The 20,259-nt window shown below is 40.0% G+C and overlaps 1 protein-coding gene across 8 annotated transcripts in view; it reads right to left on the bottom strand.

Annotated features, from left to right (window-relative positions):
* The window catches only part of ppp2r5eb (protein phosphatase 2, regulatory subunit B', epsilon isoform b), a 175,724-nt gene that overhangs the window by 138,296 nt on the left and 17,169 nt on the right, over positions 1–20,259 (bottom strand). Inside the window, exon 2 of one of the 8 annotated variants that reach the window (XM_069916249.1) lies at positions 12,396–12,570. The exons of 6 other annotated variants lie outside the window; for them this stretch is intronic. The gene's annotated coding sequence lies outside the window, so the exon portion shown is untranslated. Of the gene's footprint in view, positions 1–12,395; positions 12,571–14,318; positions 14,340–20,259 lie in introns of those variants that run through there. One more of the 8 variants, XM_069916253.1, reaches the window with a different exon arrangement.

Raw genomic sequence — 20,259 nt, 5'->3', positions numbered from 1 at the left:
TCCATTCAGCTTTTTAAACAAAAGATGATGGAAAAAGTACAATACATATAAACTTCTATCCCATCCAGACTCAACAACTATTTCAGGAATGGTCAAATTACAGCCCTTGGGCTAACTGCAGTGTTGCCCATTTTTAAGTAGCCCAGAATGAATTTTAAAAATAAAATGGAATATGGCCTGTTACAAGGCCAGAGGACTCCAAAACACAGCAGCAATAGAAATTCACCAAGACAAATGGTTACTTAAACAAAAGTTGCTCTGAATTTTCTTTAAACATAAAAACAGGATCAAATTTCAACTTATTACTATTAACTTAACTCCCTTCTAATTCTAAGCACATAGTATGTAATGTGAATATGTTCAGGAAAGTTCTTTCCTTTAATAGTCCAATCATTCACTTCTCCAAGTTCACAAGTATCAAGCAATTCTTATACTGTGCACAGAATTTAACATTTATGAATTTTCACCAGGCTCTGGTGTTTAATGGTAAATGGCTACCACTCAGGACGGTTTCAGAGAGAGATTTGTTGCTCGTTGGACACACACAAACTTATTTCATCCGATCAGCCACATCAGTGTCTTGCTGAAGAAATGTGCCCTATCATGGGTTTTCCGAATTATAGCCTCTTGTTCCAGGTCACCACAGAGTTCCTCTCGTTTCCCATATTTCAGGTGAAACTTTCTAGCCAGCCATTTCCTCTTGAAAGGACTACAAGGGTTTTCAACAGGCTGAACTCAGAACCCCTCTTCAAAATGGTGCTTCAACAAGCCTGCCAGTTTGATATGTTGCAGCCTCAAAAGCCACTGTAGAATTCAGTTCTCCCCCCCCACCCCTCTCTCTCTCTCTCTCTCCAAAGAATCACTTATTTTTTCTCTCTGTTTGCAAAACCACATGATGCCTCTTGAACCAGCAAACTGCAACCGGACAGATTGCTGGCACCGGAATCAGTTTCTGAGCTTGGATATCTGTTGCTAAAGACAATAGTCCATTTATTCAACAACATCAGTCCAATTAACGCCTACTTGTGAAGTCTCCATAGGCATTCTTCAAAGTTTCTGTAAAGTCACTAAGGACATGAAGTCTCTGCTTATGCATAGCTCTTGCATTTCAAATGAGATGTGAAGTGTAAGTATCTGTTTGTGAAGTGACCTATACCAAACCCCCCCCCCCATTTCTTTTATTTATATATAATATAAAATATAACCCACAACAGGCCCATTAGAACATAGTCTCTGACAATAAACTGCACTGTACATACATTGCACTTAGTTTCAACACTAGATGTTGCTACCATTTTGAACAACTACTAGATCAATAATTCAAAAGTTACTCAGTGAAAATGCTTACTTCAGTTTTAAAAACATTTACTTCAGTTGCTTGATCATGGCCTAACAGAAAAGATGGAAAATTTCAGACAGTGGAAAAAAATGAATACTTTTCCATTAAAGTAGAAGTGTGTTTGACTTGAAAGAAATTTGTTAACTTTAATTGCCTATCTTTAATAGGCCCACTAAGGATTTACACACGGCATCGTAATCATTAAGGTAGACACTTGGGCCATGAACTGTAATCACCGAGAGTTGAGGAGGAATGTTGGAGACTACCTTGTCCTTTCTTGGTCTTTTCTCCTGTTCTTATTTTGCACCCAGCTATTTAGTTTGCACTGCTTTTTGAATGAGAGTTGTACTATGTTTTATTCTTTTCATTTAAATTAAATTTAAGAGCAGTAGATACAGAAATGTCTATTGAAATATAAGTGAGCACATCTATACACTGTAATGTCAATAGTTAAAACTGTTCAGTAATGTCAAATCATTATTTTGAAATTAATTTTCAATGGCAGAGGTGTTTTCTGGTCTTAAAACACTTTTTTTTGCAGTGTAACTGGTTGAAAACTCCCAGGCTTAATATTGTTTGGCCAATGACTCATTTTTTTTGTATGTGGCCTCACAACTAAAGAAGTTTGGCCACCCTTGACCTAAATGATCCAGGGTAGTTAGATGGTTCAAATGAATATCCAAAATTAATCTTCTAAAAAAAGATTTTTTAAATATTATTTGTTTATATTTCAATTGGAGCTCGGGATGCTTTCCCAGGTATGAAAACACCCAATGAATCAATGCTGAGATGTCATTATTGCATTTTTTTTTGTTGCATTACTGTAACCATTGCATTACCAGGTTGCCAGTGCAAACTGCTGCTTTCTCCATTATTCCACCCTCTGCCAGGAACACGACACAAATTCCCGCCCTTTTCTGGCAATCTCATAGCAAAGAAATCACCCAAAGATGAATGTGGTGAGATTCCCTAAGAGGCTAGAGAGCAGTGGGAAATGAAGCACCCTGGCTAGCACAGCAAATACTGCTTGTTCAAGGATGAAGGCACTCAGATTAGTCTCTCCCTTCATTAAAAAAATGAATAATAGGAAATGTGCTGGAACATGAAAAAGTATACTAAAGAACAGTACATGCTTATGTAAACACAGGCAGAATTAATGAGCTGCTTCCTTTGCACTTCTCAGTATCTCTAAACTGGAACACCAACTCCATAAATGTTAACATGATCAGACATCCACATTATCTGAAGACGACTTTTAAATGCACTTGAGGCAAAAGAGCACAGAATACCTTTAATACTGAATGCAAGCAGAAAAAAATTACATGTAAATCAGCACATTTAAATGAAGCATACTGGACTCTGCAAAAAGGTAGTAGATGATAAACAATTTGGATTCTTCCATTTATCAACCTTTCATTATTGATTCATGTACAGTTTCTTCATTGCAGTAATTACATACTTATATTTTTATTAACAAGCAAAATAATACCTCCTACCAGCAGTGATGCTCTTTAATTATAGCACAGGCTAAATTCTAAAATAGGCATCAACCCCATTCACAAAATCATTGAATTGATGAATGTAGCTAACAGGACTAGGAGTGTCTGGTTCATCATTAGTGAAAATAACCAGCAGTGTGTAGTAGCCATTTCCACCCCAGTTTTATACACTGTTCCTAAATATGGTAAATTGGTTCACATTCCATCATAGCAAGTTGTTAATCTGAAATTGAAGATCACACAAATTAGGCTTTCAAGTTTGTTTATAAACACTAAATCTTGGGATTATTCATTGGGTAGACTACTATTAACAGGTTTTTTTTTAAATATTATTTGGCTGCCCAATCGAAATTTATAACTTTTTTTTTGAGGGAGGGAATATTCCTGATTGGGCTCAAATGGTCTAAACATGGGTGAGAAGTTTGCGGTTTTCATTTTCAAATGGAATATTAAATTATTATCTGAAAAGACAGATAACCCCATTCTAAAATATAATTTGGATATAGCAACAAATGAATAAATATATAGGTCTAAAAATGCAGTTATCTTCAAAAACACCCTTGCATCAAAATGGGTTAATACCAATGACATTAGGAAATAAAATGCTGGGCACTTGGCACCATAAAAGAATCAAGTGAATCAAGGATCGTTATGAACAAGGACAATTTATGACATTTGAACAGCAAACAAATAGATAGGATTTGTTAAATAGAACTTTCTTCAATTAAGATCTTTTTGAAGAGATAGTTTAGGACCATCCATGACCCTGCCATGGAGGCTCTTCTTCGAAAGGGGATCACAAGTAAATTTATATCTAAGATGTATTTCCTATTACAGAGTAATAGCTCAAAACCAGGCTTGCACAAATCGAGGGAAAGATAGGAGTCGGACATAGGGAAAAGGATTCAAGAGCAATATTGGTCAAATCTGTGCTCTGATAATATGACATCATTAATGTCAGATATAGATTGGTACAATACAATTTTATGCACCAATTATGCCTTACGCCGCAAAAATTACACAGTTTAAAATCATAAATTCTGGAGTTCTAGGTGTGGTATAGAGGTTGGAGCATTAATACATTCTACCTGGCTATGTGTGAAGTAAGATCCTTTTGGTATGACTTGGCAGAAATTTGGACAAAATTATAGAAGTGGATTTTCCATTGGAACCAGAACTGTCTTAATTGAGCAATCTTATGGTTATTGGCACAAAACTATCAAAATATCAAATACAGTTCATAAGGATTGCACTAGCGGTCGTCAGGAGATGTATAGCAGTTACGTGAAAGTCAGATTCCCCAACTTATTACTCACTGGAATATGGAAATGCAAAGTTGTGACCACCTGGAAAAGATGACATTCTTTCTAACATTATATGATGTGTTTATTAAAATATGGCAAATTATTTGAATCATACTGTCTCACTATCTCATATTCTATTTGCATAAACTTAAACCCAATGGTATGAACAATGAATTTGTCAATCTCCCAAACCTAGCAGTCCACCCGAATTGTCTCTCCTTTTGTTCACTTTCATTACCTTCTCCTCCTCTCTATTACCTTGATTTGTAAACTTTATACCTCATTTCCACCCCCCCCCCCGCCCCCGTTCCATCTGCCAATCACCCAAACATCTATCTACTTGGTTTCTTCTGCTTTGATCTAGCCTACCTCTTCCCTTCTCAATGTGGTTTCATCTACCCACCATCCCTCTCTTATTTGGTTCCACAATATCCACCAGCTTCAATGTTAAAACTCTCTCCTCTCTCCAAACTGGCTCCATCTACCCAAATCCCTCTCCTAACCTGGATTCCTGTTAATCAACTACCAACCCTTCCCTCTCACTTCATTATTCTGGCTATCATCTCTCTATGCTCTGTCTTAATGCGGGTCATGATCAAAAATATTGGCTGTTTTTGCTTCTGCAGATGCTTGACCCACTGTTCCTTCAGCAATTTATATGAACCAGTTAAAAATGATTTCTTCACACATGGACAAAATGGTAGGAGATATCAACAATCTACCCCAATGCAGAAAGATCCAAAAAAGTAACAATTAGAAGTTAACTATGCGATATCAAAGCAGAAAGTGGCCTCCACTAAGTAGGGAGAATGGGAGGGGAAGGACAGTTGGAGAAAGCATGTTCTCTGAAAGAAATTTTGAAGCATAGAAAAATTTAGAAAATCTGAGATATTGATAAAAATTAAACAGTAAGAGATGGGGTACAAGGAAGAACTTGCCATTTGTTTTTACTTTAATTTGATTTACTTTGAAATGTTTGCCTGTGAGCATTTTATTCGTAATTGACAACAGAATTTAATTGTGATAGGTAATTAAATACAGCTGCTTTGCCTGATAGCTTCCCTACTGCAGAGATAAACACTTGGTATTGGTTAGCTAAATGAATGGCTTCTGAATTTTAAATTAAAAGACAAATTTTGTTTCTGGAGGACTTCCATAACAATTGAACATGATTTTCTGAAAATGTCTGAAACATTTTTCTTATTTTCTTCTTTTCTTGGGGGTAGGAAGGTTTGTTTTTCTATTATCCTTTTCTCCCTTTGGTTCAACGTGGACATTGAATTTGCATTTTTGTAGTATTATTGTAATATTTTTTCTTTATAATAATTGAATCACACGTCGACCTTTTTCTCACTTTAATATCAACATGCGGATCGATATTTGTATTATTTTGTTAATATTATTGATATTTTTCTTTTTGATTATTCTTCATTTTGACTGCAGGTTGACTGAAAATTCTCAAAATAAAATATTCAACGTAAAAAAATCTAGGCATATATAATGGTTAGTTAATAATTTCACACACAAAATCTTTACATTTGGATATTTATGCAGGCAACAAACTAAAGAGAAAATTCAATTGTTTTCTCACCTACCAATGAGGTTATAGGTTTCAATATCAAACTAAATGCATAATTTTTTAAAAAATCATTCTAATTCATTCAGTAAGCTTCATAATATGTCAAAAAATTATCCCAGAAGTTTATACATTTTCACTAATCACTTTTCACAGTGTGTGTATTCTCTTGCCAGATCTATTAATGGGATGAACTGTCCAGATAATGTCCAGACAAGGAACAGAGATTGGCCAATTAGCCCCCTATATTTGCTTCAGCTTTCAGTTGCCTCTTGGTTGACCTGCACCCCAACAGACCCGACATTGCTCTAGGACATTTCTTATGTTGACCCAAATATCTATTTCCATTTGGAAATATCCCACTTGTCACAATAGTCAGTGTATAGGGAATAGATTTCTTCTATACTCTAAAAATTACTCTTGAATGGTTTATGTTCCCTTAGTCTTAATTCCCCTTACATAAAATTGCATTTCTCTACCTAATTCTTCAAACTTTTAAACATTCCCAGCAGAGTAATCCCCCCCATAGTCTAAACTAGAAGTAATAAACCTGCCCTCAAAGTACAATTTTCTACATCTGAACACCAATCTGGTAAATCAGTGCTGTTCCCGCTACAAGGAACAGTTTGAGGTTTTGCAGGACTTAAATAAATCAAGTGCTTGAAACCGAAGTTTCATCCCAACATAAAATGTAAATATGGTAATAGAAAGGTTCTTAATTCTCCAATTTGTTGAGGCACATCAAATCCATTTCAAGGACCCAGATTTATCTTTGTATCAAATAACTTAAAAGGCATCAGAATGACACCATGAAGATTAAATGGGTCATTTTTTATTTTTCATAAATTCTGTGGGTTAAATAAGCATAAACTAATTTTATCATATCCTGACGTCAATGAGGGAATTAGCAAGCATCTCAATGGAAGATATAGTTCTGCTTTGTCAGACTGACAGTATCAGAAAATTGGGTCCTTCTTGCAGTGAAGGTAGATTTATCATGTTTTCACCATGAAAACAAATAAGTTCCAGATTCACCACTGGTCCACACTGGGTTAGCTAACCTCAACTCATCTTTGGTAATAGGGCAACCAACAAAAGCTTGGCACTCTCCAACTTTTAGGCTTGGCATCATAATATTATTACCTCCTCCTTTAAAACTTGCAGGTATGGATCAGTCATACTTACCAGCTCTCATTTTTTCTCATGAATTTTAGTTTAGGTCATCTATATATAATACATGATGTAAAGATGTCTTTACGACATCTAGAATTATTCACTAATATATTACTCAGCCAGTAAAAACAAAACATTGGAATCAAGAAAAAAAAACTTTTTGTGGTACATTTCTCTTCTCTTTGGCTTGGCTTCGCGGACGAAGATTTATGGAGGGGTAGGTCCAAGTCTGCTGCAGGCTCGTTGGTGACTGACAAGTCCGATGCGGGACAGGCAGGCACAGTTGCAGCGGTTGCAAGGGAAAATTGGTGGGTTAGGGTTGAGTGTTGGGTTTTTCCTCCTTTCTCTTTTGTCAGTGAGGTGGGCTCTGTGGTCTTCTTCCAAGGAGGTTGCTGCCCGCCAAGCTGTGAGGCGCCAAGATGCAAGGTTGGAGGCGATATCAGCTCACTGGCGGTGGTCAATGTGGCAGGCACCAAGAGATTTCTTTAAGCAGTCCTTGTACCTCTTCTTTGGTGCACCTCTGTCTCGGTGGCCAGTGAAGGTACAATAATATGAAGCATTGAAGAAAGCAATTATCAGTAAGTGACTCTATGAAAGTTCTAAAAATTCTTCTATGTAGTTTACAAGGCACCGAAACAAGCTCTTCGGCCCAACTCAACCATGCCAACCAAGTTGTCCATTTGAGCCATCCCATTTATCTGCATTTAGCCCATAACCCTCCAACTATTCAATCCGGCCCAAATATATTTTAAATTGGTTCTAATACCAATTACCCTCTCTGTGAAAAAAAGATGCCCCTCAGGACCTCTGAATCTTTCCCCTTTCACCTTAAAATCCCATTTTGAATGTTGAAAGGCATTAGCAGAGTAGATGTAGAAAGGTTGCTTCTAATGGTGGGAGAATGTAGGACAAGAGGGTACAACTTCAGGATTGAAGGGCATCTGCTTAGAACAGAGACGCAGAAGAATTTCTTTAGTTAGAGGAGGGTAAATATGTGGGATTATGAAGGCGATTGTGGAGACCAAGCCATTGGGTGTACTTAAGGCAGTGATTGATAGGTTCTTGACTCAGCAAGTCATCGATGCTTATGGGAAGTGGGCCAGACCTTGGAGCTGAGGGGGAAAATGGATCAGCTCTTGATTAGCAGACTCGATGGGCAATCAAAAACTATTTCTGCTTTGATGTCTTTTGGTCTTATGTTCCTTTAGTTTTGGACTTCCCTACATTGGGAAAATGTCTCTGGCCTTTCATTTCTTGATGTTCCTTATGATTTGATATACCTTCACAAGGTTACCCCTCCACTTCCAGGAGAAAAAAAAATCCCCAGAATAACTAATCTCTCCTTATAACTCAATACCTCCTGTTCCAGTAACATTTTGTGGATCTTTTTTGCACACTTTCTAGTTTAATTACATCCTTCCTGTAGCTAGATAACCCTAACTGTACAACTATTCAAAATGTGTGTCACCAAAATCTTATATAGTGGGAACATGTCCTAACTCTTGTACCTAATGCCCTGACTAAAAGTAAAAATGTCAAATATCCACTTCAATACTTGCTGTGTCCTACAACACTCTTCAGAGCCCTGCCATTTGTTGTGCAGGTCCTGCCCTTGTTCAACATCTTAAATATATCCTTCCAAAACTTCAACAGGCCCAAGTCAATAGTAGGATAAGTAAATTCTACAATTAATGCAGTGAACAAATAGAACACATTACCACACAAACCAAGTCACCATCCAATCAGTGCGTATTGACAAGAACATCTCCACAAACTACACTACCACCAAAGCAACATGGGATTGCCCCCTGCTCCACTTGTTTTACACCTATGACTTTGTGGCTCAGCATGACAACAAGGCCATTTACAAATTTGCTGACGATGTCATAGTAATGGGTTGAATGAAAAGGAACAATGAGTCAGCATGGGGGGGGGGGGGAAGAAATAAAAACTTGGCTGAATAGTGTACCAACAGCAGCCTCTCACTCAATGGCACCAAGACAAACAGCTTATTGTAGACTTTACAAAGGGAAAGATAGAGGTGCAGGAGTCAGTGATCATTGGGGGAAAATCAAATGTGGAGTGTATGAGCAAATTTAAATTTTTGTAAGTCACTATCTCAGAGGACCCTTCCAGGTTCCATCATACCAATGTCATCGTCAATGTCTGGGCTTCTATAGTTTCAGATGCAATAGAACAGGCGGAATAAAAGGGGGAGGAGTGGCATTGCTCATCAGGGAAAATATCACAGCAGTCGGTACCCAGGCAGAACAGACCAGAGGGCTCATCTACGGAGGCTACATGAGTGAAACTGAGGAACAGCAAAGGTATGACCACACTTATGTCATTGCATTATAGACCCCCCCTCCCCCCTCCCCCCCAAATAGTCAGTGAGAATTGGAGGAGCAAATCTCTAGAGGGAGCAGACAGCTGCAGGAAACACATGGCTTAATTTTCTGCATATTGACTGGGACTCCCATACTGCTGGATGGCTTAGAGTTTGTCAAAAGTGTTCCGGAAGTTTTCTAAATCAATATATAGAGGAACCAGCTCGAGAGAGTGCAATATTGGATCTTCTTTTAGTGAAGAACTGCCAACAGGTGAAAGAAGTATGTTTTGAGGAACATTTTGGGTCCGGTGATCATAATGCCATTAGGTTTATTAATTATGGATAGGGATAGGTCTGGGCCTCAGGTTGGGATTCTAAATTGGAGAAAAGCTAATTTTGACGAAATGAAAATGAATGGATGGGATAAGTTGTTTTCTGGAAAGAATTACACTATGTGGAAGACCATTAAAGGCGTAATTTTGAGAGAAGAATTTGTTTGTTCCCATTAGGATAAAAAGCAAAGTAATAGGCATAGGGAGCCCTGATTTTCAAGGGACATCTGACATCTGGTTTGGAAGAAGAGAGAAGTGTATAGCAGGTAGGGGTAGAGAGCAAATGAGGTTCTTGAATATAAAAAATTCAAGAGAAAACTTCAGAAAGATATCAGGAAGGCAAAAAGATGATGAGGTTATTTAGAAGACAGTGTGAAGGAAAATCCTAAAGGTGTCTCCAAATATATTAAGAGCAAAAAGTTAGTAAGGGACAAAATTGGTCCCTTTGAAGATCAGAGTGACTGGTTTTGTAAAGAGCCAAAAGAGATTGGGAGATCTTAAGTGAGTTTTTTTTTTAAACATCAGTATTTACTCAGGAAACTGGGACAGTGTCTAAGGATGCAAGGAAAAAAGCAGTGAGATGATTATACAGATTAAGGAGGAGGTGTTTGCTGTCCTAAGGCAAATAAGGGTGGATAAATCCCCAGGGCCTAACAAGATATTGCCTCGGCCCTTAAGGTAGACTAGTGTAGAAATTACAGGGGTTCTGACAGAAATATTTAAAATCTCTTTAGCCATGGGTTTGGTGCCAGAGGATTAGAAGGAAGCTCATGTTGTTCAGTTGTTTAAAAAAAGGACCAAAAGTAACCCTGGAAATTAGAGACTGGCATCAGTAGTAGGTAAATTGTTGGAAGGTATTCTTTGGGATCGGGTATACAAGTATTTGGATAGCCAGGGACTGATTAGGGATAGTCAACGTGGCTTTCTGTGTAGCAGGTCATGTTTAACCAATATTATAGAGTTTTATATGGAGGTTACCAAGAAAGTTTATAAAGGAAAGGCTGTGAATGTTGTCTACATGGATTTTAGTAAGATCCATATGGGAGGTCAGAAAGGTTCAGACACTAGGATTTGAAATTGGCTGTCCAGGAGAAGCCAGGGCACAGTAGTGAATGATTGCTTCTCAGATAAGTGGCCTATGACTAGCAATGTTCATCAAGGATCATTATTGTTTGTCATCTACCCTGTATATCAATGATCCAGATGATAATATGGTAATTTGCAAATTACACTTAGATTGGAGGTGTTGTGGATAGCGAGGAAGGCTTTCAAATTTTGCAGAGAGATCTGGACCAGTTGGAAAAATGGGTAGAAAAGTGGCAGATGGAATTTAATGCAGACAAGTGTGAGGTGTTGCATTTTAGAAGGACAAACCAAGAAAGGTATATGGTAGAGACTGAAGAGTGCGGTAGAAGAAGGATCTGGGAATACAGATACACAATTCCCTGAAAGTAGTGTCACAGGTAAGTAGGGTTGTAAAGAGAGGTTTTAGCATATTGGCCATCAGAAATTGAGTATAGGAGTTGGGATGTTATGGTAAACTTTACAGGGAAAGATTAAACAGGTTAGGATTTTATTCCCTGGAACATAGAAAAATGAAGGGAGATTTGATAGAGGCATTTAAAATTGAGGAAGATAGAGTAAATATAGGTAGGCTTTTTCCACTGAAGATAGGTGAGATACAACCAGATGATGTGGTTTAAGGATGATGGTGGAAAGGTTTAAAGGGAACATTAGGGAGAACTTCTTCACACAGAGTGCTGGGAGTGTGAAAAGAGCTGCCAGGTGAAGTGCTGAATGTAAGTTCAATTTTAACTTTGAAGAATTTGGACAGGTACATGGATTAGAGGGATATGGTCAGAGTGCAGGTCAGTGGGACTGGGAAAAATAATAGTTCAGCATGGAATAGAAAGGCCAAAGGGCCTATTTCTGTGTTGTACTTTTCTATGGTTTTAAGAAAGCACGTCAGCAACTCTACTTCCTTGGGAGTTAGTGGAGGTTTTGTATGTCATCTGAAACCTTGGCAAACTTCTACAAATGTATAGTAGAGTGTATTGACTGGCTGCAGCACCACCTGGTATGAGAGCACCAGTAACTCCACATAGAAAGCCCTGAAAAAGTTATGTATACTCCCAGTACATCACAGGCAAAACTGTTCCCACCATCGAGAACATATACATGGAACGGTGCTGACAGAAAGCAACAGCAATCATGAAGAATTCATAGCACCTACGACATGCTCTGTTCTCACATCAGTAAAGAATTATAGGTGCCACAGCACTCATACCACAAGGTTCAGAAATAGTTACCTCTCCACCATCAAGACTCTTAAACAAAAGACTCAATCATAGATTAATTTAAGGACTCTGACTTAGCACATTATTTATGACTGAATATTTTCTGTATTTGTATTTGTTTACATTTTTCTTCGAGTACAATTTACAGTTATCGGATAAATAGAAATTCTGCTTTAGCCTGGAGGAAAAAAAGAATCTGAGGGCTGTTTATGAAGTCATGTTATGTAACTCTGACAATAAATCTGAACCAACATTTTTCTACAATCGGAGCAGTGTGTGTCAAAATGGACATTGTAGGTCTTTTCAAAAAGGATTTGTGAAGCAGCAGATAAATGGATTAAGAAAAATTACAACCATGTAATCCATAAAATTTACATAAGTGATGCATAGCAAGGATGGGACAGAAATAAAGCTAATCAGCCCATCCAGTTGAGGCATTATGGTTTGCTCTGAGCTCCTCCAAAATTTCCTCATTTAAATCACTTTCTATTCCCTTTGCCTTCATTAGAAATCAGAATATTTATAATGAAGAAAGAAATACCCCACCTAATCACAAGCTCCAGCACCAGGTCCATGTCCCTGCATGTCACAGCAAGTCCTGTTCAAATGTGATAAGGGTTTCAGCATCTTGCATCCTTTGGGTGATTTTTTTTCTGCATCTTCTGCACTAATCCTTCTGCCAATTACTTTTAATCTATGCCCCAGGTCTTTGATCTTGCTGCTGCGAGAAACGAGTTCAAGCTCACTATCATCCGATTATACAAATAGAACCCAATGAAATAGCGATCTCTGGTTCTTTATGCTAAAACATACAAACATGTAACATATATACAGACAAATTATACATATGCTGTACATATATACATATACAAAAATAAAATGTGTGAAATAATAGAGTCAAAGTGGGGGGGGGGGTGGGGGTAGGGTTTGTATGAGTCTCATTCCCCATGGGAAGAAGCTATTGCTCAGCCTAGTGGTTCTGGCTCTGATACTCATGTATCCCTTTCCCGAGGAGAAAAGCTGAAAGATGATGTGTGTGGCATGATCGGAGATCTTGATGATTTTGCAAGCCAATTTCAAATAATGATCCCAGAAGGTCACATTAATTGGAGGGGTGGGTAGGTAGGAAGGAAGTGATCACTGGAAGCAGTGATCCACTCATAGTCCTGTAGATTGACCTCCGATCCAATGCGCTACAGCAGGAGTGGGCAACTTTTGTTTTAGAAACTCACATTCCACCCTATCCCATAAGTTCCCTGGGATTGGCAAGCAGTGGCATATCTATGGAAAATGGCATTTACGGCAAGCAATGAAATTGTAACCCTGTCCAAACATCTGACAATCATCTTTTAGATAACTTTACCATAATATCAGCTCAAAAATACATTTAAACATTGGATTAAATGTCAAATTATGCCTTAAAAACACGTTCAACGTTTTAGTCCTGTGTGAGAAGCTGCAAGTTCAAACAAATGTTCTGAAACATGTCAAAGTACCATCACAGTGGCTTATTGTAAGGGTTATGTTATACGTCAAGTTTAAAATAGTTGTGACCCCGCACTTTAACACACAGTCACTACGAATTTGCAATAAAACTACATCAACTCAATCTTCGGTGGTTAAATGAGATTCAATAATACATTTGCATTTTCAAACTTTTCCGTGTTGAGTATGTTAGCAATTGAAATAAGGTCTCAACATTCAAAGTTTAAAGTGGTATTAAAATGGATTAATTTTATTTAAAAATGTGCATATTTGTTTCAATATCATGCACAAAAAGAACCAGTGCGGACTCGAAAGGCTGACATGGCCTGTTTCCGCTCTGTAAATGGTTATATGGTTAAAAAGAGACAAACTGCAACCATTTCCCTTTCTTTCCACCCGGTATGAATCTAAAGCCGCTAGAACCCGGTAGGAGTACAAGGGTACTCAGACCCAGTAGAGGATGTTTGAAACTCACCAAATCTGCTTCCAGTCAGGTTCAGAACTGACCCGGTTTAGTTGATATGCACTGGAGAGGTTCAGAGATTATCTCTTCCCTGACTCAGGCAGGGCATTCCTGCAGGCAGGTGGCTATTACACGTGCAATGTTTTGAGAGGAAGAAGCAGTGACTGGGAGCTATTCACGTTGCCGCAGGGTGGGAGCACAGTGGGAAATACTTCCGTGTCCTAACACTGAAGAGCTCAATGTTGGCTCACATTAGTGAATTACTTAACCTGTCAAAACACCCAATGCAATTACCGGTACATTACATTCAACTCTATGCACTCAAGTCCAAAGGTGATGCTATAGGTTCTAAATCATTTTTTGTATCATAAAGTTGTAAACAATATAGTTTTTTTTAAGCAAATCGCTATTCAAGTTGTTTGTACATCAAATTGATGGTGTTTACAGATTTAATCAAGGAAAACTCCTCATTTCAGTTTATTTGAACATATGTGGTTATTATTTTCATATCAAAGTGATACCTGATAATTCCGTTGAAGGATTGTTCTGCGGCCCGCTTCCAGTGGATCTGGGGACCAGGGTCAACACGGAAAGGTGATCCCTCTGTTACTATCTTCATACTTCATGGTGCGATACTTTGAACTTACAGCGCTCCCCCGTGCTCTTCAACTCCCAACTGTATGAAGATCCCCTTTCATAATGGACTCCTTCTCGAACCATTGCTTCCAGACCAATCAATGCCAAACAGTGCCACTCTGCAGCTACCACAGCTCCATCACCTCTAGGGACGACCCCTGGCCCTTCCACATCTTGGCTCCTTCCGATTAGTGCCCAGCTCCTTCGCTTCCCCTTCCCTAGGGCTGCAATCACATTTAAAGACCAAGCTGCCCCATGCTGAGCCATGATGGTACCGGAGGCGATGCAATGGTGCAGGCTGCTGTTGCTTCTTCTTCCCCCTCTGCGCAGGCCACAAGACAGTGGATGCTCATCACCAGCTGCCTGACTATCAATGGGCCAGCGAGCCAATGGAAAGAGCAGAGAGAAGGGGCCGCAGTCATACAGAGGGCCCCTGCAGTGCGTGTGGCTGGAGGTGGCTGGGACCAAAAGAACTGTTCAGTGGCGCCACCCTTTAAGTATGCCACACCTCCAATATCCTAGATACACCTATGCTGGTAAGGGATTGCTTAAGGTGGTTATGTGAGTGGGAAGGGAAGATTGAGAACCACTGCTCTAGACCCAATTGTTATTGAAATATTTTGCTTAAGAAAAATTGTCATTGGCCCATTTCCTTTGGAGTTATGAAACTGTGCACAGAATGAGTCAGTGAGGTACGATGAAAACAGCATTTTTCAAAACTTTTTATTTCCATCCACATACCACCTTATGCAATCCCTTATTGATCAGAGCAGTTTATGGCATAGAGAATACTTAAGGTAGATGAGAGTTTTTAAAAAATGGTTGCCCGCCCCTGCTCTACAGCAACTGTACCACACTGATGGAGCTGATCAGGATGCTTTCGATAGAGCTCCTTTCAAAAGCTGACAGTATTGATGTCGGTAACCATGCAGTTGCATCTTCCTGTGTCCAAGATAGATCACTAACAAATGGACTCTGTGGAACTTTGTGCCTCTACTTTCACCACTAAGTTATTAATATGTAGTGGAAGGTGATCAACTCTAATCCTCCTGAAGATTACAATCATCTCCTTAGTCTTGTCCACAATGAGATTCCTGTTATTTGCACGAGATTTTCCACTTCCTCTCTGTAGTGGGGCTCATCATTGTTGCTGATGAGGCCAACCACTGTTATGTCATCAATGACTCTGCTGGAACTGAATCTGGCATTGTGGGTCACTAATATGAACAGAAGTGGGCAGAACATACAGCCTTGAGGTGCGCCAGTGCTCAGTATGACTGTGTTCAAGGTTGTGTTGCTGACTGGACCCTCATCTTTCCATTCAGAAGTCCAGAATCCAATTACAGATTATTCCCCAGCATCAGGGTAATGCTCGTATTAAATGCTGAGCTAAAGTTGATGAACAGCAGCCTGCCTTTGGAGGAGTCATTTTCCAGGTGGCTCAGGATGGAGTGGAGGGACAAGGCAATAGCATCATCAGTGGAACAGTTCTGTCTGTAGGTGAACTGAAGTGGGTCCAGCATCTCTGGGAGATGTACTTTGATGCATTCCATCACTTGATGCTTGAAGCATTTCATAATGGTAGAAGTCAAAGCAACAAGCCAATAGTCATTGAGGCCTGTTACTATCACCCTCTTTGGTACCAGGATGATGGTGACAGTCTTGAAATCCATGGAGTCAATGGACTGCTGCAGTGACGTGCTGAAGACATGCGCAAAGACTTCCGTCAGATGGTCTCCGCAGTCTGTCAGAACCCGACCAGATATGCGGTCTGGTCCTGTTGCCTTGTGTGGGTTCACCTTGGATAGTGTTCTCTCAACTCAGCCACAGCTATGCAGGGGGCCCCCATTCATCAGGGGACAGATTTCTTCTTGTGCTTCTCATCAAACTGTGCATAGATGTTCAGTTTGTCCAGCAGAAATTGTCATCTTTGAATTGCATGATTGTCTTGCAGTACGCTATAGTTTGCTTCATGCACTTCATCTGGCCAATGTCACACAACGCCCAAAGATCTTCTTTGTGTATCCACACTTTGCCTTCCAAATTGCAGAGAAGAGTCCAGCCCTGGCTGATCTTAATGCTATCTTCTCTGCTGTCTTGAGGCAGCATCCCAAACTCTGAGAAAAGCCCAAATCTCTACATCCAACCATGGTTTCTGATTAACCCTTTTTGTGAAGTATTTGATCTCAGTGATAACATCAATATACTTGCTGATGTAGCCAGTCACTAAGCTCATGTATTCCTCAACGATTACGTGACTGTGGTAGGTCGCCATTTCCCTGAAACAGCTCCACTTCACGTTCTCAGTCCTGTAGCACTGCTGTGACTCCCCACAGCCACGTTCTGATGTCCTTGCGAACTGGCTTCATTTTTCCAGTGGTCAGTATACTGAGGTTAGTAGGACGGATCTGTGATCCGAGTATCCAAGGTGGGGGGAGAGGAGCAGCCATGTACTCACCAGGGATGTGGGTTTACACCCGATCTAGGGTATTCTCTTTTCTGGTGTCGAAGTTGACATGCAGTTAAAACTGTGCTAGAACAGTTTTTAGGTTGGTGTGGTTGAAGTCGCCAGCGACAGTCATGCAGCCATCAGGGTGGGATGTCTGGGTTTCACAGATGGCACCATAAAGCTCCTTCATTATTTTACCTTCGTACGCCGACTGCAGTAAAGTACAGCAATCAGCATGGATATGAACATTCTTCCATTTAGGACCTTCAGAATTTTAATCTCCTCTCATGTTTTGATCCTACCACAATAACCAAGTTTATCCGATCTTTTCTCATCATTACAACTTCCAATCTTGTAACATTTTCATAATTAGTTGACTCTCCCCCAAGTGTGATATTGTTCCTGTAACATGGTGACTAGAACCGTACAGAGTGCTCAAGCTTGAAATAATGTGTTGTTTACAAAATTTTCTATGCCTTGACAAATTTAGGCCTTCAAAAAAAAACCCTTAGAAACCTGTCCTGCTACTGTTAAAGATCAGTATTCCACACCATTCAATATCCTCTGCATATTATTTTACCTTGTTACACTCCTCAAAATACATTACAACCCTCTGCTTTACTAATCTCTCCTTTACATTTCACCCCTACATTTCCTGTATCCTTTCTATTTAACTTTCCTCTTAAATTTGATCAGACCCTATCTATTTTCCTGCATTCCAAAAGCTTTCCTCAACAGACTATTTTTGTCTCATCTTCAAACTTTATTATGATCCAACATTTAGATTCAACCATTACATATACTTTCGACAAATGTGGGTAATGAGCCCTGTAACACCCCATTGATAGCAGCCTTCAAGTCACAAAGGCAGCTACTATCCATCATTACCATTTTCTGTCACTGAGCTAATATTGCATGCATTTTGACAATTTCCCTTGCATCCCAAGGGCTTTTACTTTTTTGACTAATATCAAATCCTTACCAACTTTCCTTGTTACTTCAAAAAAAATCCAACCTTTCCTCAACATATCCATACTGACATTCTCTAATTAATGCAAGGAACAAACTGGTTTCATTTTGACAAAAATAACTATGCACATTTTGTTTGCAAGTCAGAAAATATATAAAATTTGCTTGATCTGATAGTCAAATTTGCACAATAATGTCAAAAGCATACAAACCTGATAAGAACAACTGCTAAAGGGGAATGGAGAGAGATAACCAGTTTTGTCATTTGTTGGAATAAGCATATCCACATGCGTCATATTTTGAATTTAATAATATTATGGGTCCTTGTTTGTACGTCAGACATTTGTAACCTGGGTCAGCCTGTATATTGTTGTTGAATGAAGGTTTAAGATCCTTAAGAATGAATAAATTGCCCAAACTTAAATTACTCTAATTTCTTGGTTTATTCCTTCTTCCCATTTTATATAATATACAACATTAGCAGTCCTCCAATCCTGGGACCATCTCTGCTGGGAGAAAGTTGAAAAACTGTAATCTGACCCCCTTTGTTTATAACCTTATAAGCATATAACCACTTACAGCACAGAACAGGCCAGTTCGGCCCTACTAGTCCATGCCGTAGCAAATCCCCACCCTCCTAGTCCCACTGACCAGCACCTGGTCCATACCCCTCTAGTCCCCTCCTATCCATGTAACGATCCAGTCTTTCCTTAAATGTAACCAATGATCCCGCCTCGACCACGTCTGCCGGAAGCTCATTCCACATCCCCACCACCCTCTGCGTAAAGAAATTTCCCCTCATGTTCCCCTTATAATTTTCCCTCTTCAATCTTAAACCAATCTTATCCCCTTGCTTCTTTTGAAATGACTGTGAATCATTTCATCCAGGGCTGGCCATTTGCACATTTTTAAAGGTGACAATCCTTTACCACTTTCTTGTTTACTTCTGCTTATCTAATCTAACATTTCACACTTTAATTCCAAATAGCAGGATGACCTCCCCACTTGCAAATACACATGCAGAAATTCATGAAGCATCTCCCCCCACATGGCTCCCCATCACATACAAATTATCCTTTGGATCCTGAAGAGAGTCTACCCATTCTCATATTTTCATCTTCCTCTTATTTTCTATATTATTCCATATTTTCAACTTTTTCTTAAGCAGATCTCTTCTTCTTTGGCTTGGCTTCGCAGACGAAGATTTATGGAGGGGGTAAAAAGTCCACGTCAGCTGCAGGCTCGTTTGTGGCTGACAAGTCCGATGCGGGACAGGCAGACACGATTGCAGCGGTTGCAAGGGAAAATTGGTTGGTTGGGGTTGGGTGTTGGGTTTTTCCTCCTTTGCCTTTTGTCAGTGAGGTGGGCTCTGCGGTCTTCTTCAAAGGAGGTTGCTGCCCGCCAAACTGTGAGGCGCCAAGATGCACGGTTTGAGGCGTTATCAGCCCACTGGCGGTGGTCAATGTGGCAGGCACCAAGAGATTTCTTTAGGCAGTCCTTGTACCTTTTCTTTGGTGCACCTCTGTCACGGTGGCCAGTGGAGAGCTCGCCATATAACACGATCTTGGGAAGGCGATGGTCCTCCATTCTGGAGACGTGACCCATCCAGCGCAGCTGGATCTTCAGCAGCGTGGACTCGATGCTGTCGACCTCTGCCATCTCGAGTACTTCGACGTTAGGGGTGTAAGCGCTCCAATGGATGTTGAGGATGGAGCGGAGACAACGCTGGTGGAAGCGTTCTAGGAGCCGTAGGTGATGCCGGACCCATGATTCGGAGCCGAACAGGAGTGTGGGTATGACAACAGCTCTGTATACGCTTATCTTTGTGAGGTTTTTCAGTTGGTTGTTTTTCCAGACTCTTTTGTGTAGTCTTCCAAAGGCGCTATTTGCCTTGGCGAGTCTGTTGTCTATCTCATTGTCGATCCTTGCATCTGATGAAATGGTGCAGCCGAGATAGGTAAACTGGTTGACCGTTTTGAGTTTTGTGTGCCCGATGGAAATGTGGGGGGGCTGGTAGTCATGGTGGGGAGCTGGCTGATGGAGGACCTCAGTTTTCTTCAGGCTGACTTCCAGGCCAAACATTTTGGCAGTTTCCGCAAAACAGGACGTCAAGCGCTGAAGAGCTGGCTCTGAATGTGCAACTAAAGCGGCATCATCTGCAAAGAGTAGTTCACGGACAAGTTTCTCTTGTGTCTTGGTGTGAGCTTGCAGGCGCCTCAGATTGAAGAGACTGCCATCCGTGCCGTACCAGATGTAATCAGCGTCTTCATTGTTGGGGTCTTTCATGGCTTGGTTCAGCATCATGCTGAAGAAGATTGAAAAGAGGGTTGGTGCGAGAACACAGCCTTGCTTCACGCCATTGTTAATGGAGAAGGGTTCAGAGAGCTCATTGCTGTATCTGACCCGAC

Source organism: Narcine bancroftii, chromosome 2 (genome assembly GCF_036971445.1).
Source record: "Narcine bancroftii isolate sNarBan1 chromosome 2, sNarBan1.hap1, whole genome shotgun sequence".
Lineage (NCBI taxonomy): Eukaryota > Metazoa > Chordata > Chondrichthyes > Torpediniformes > Narcinidae > Narcine > Narcine bancroftii.
This window is presented reverse-complemented; position numbering and strand designations above follow the sequence as displayed.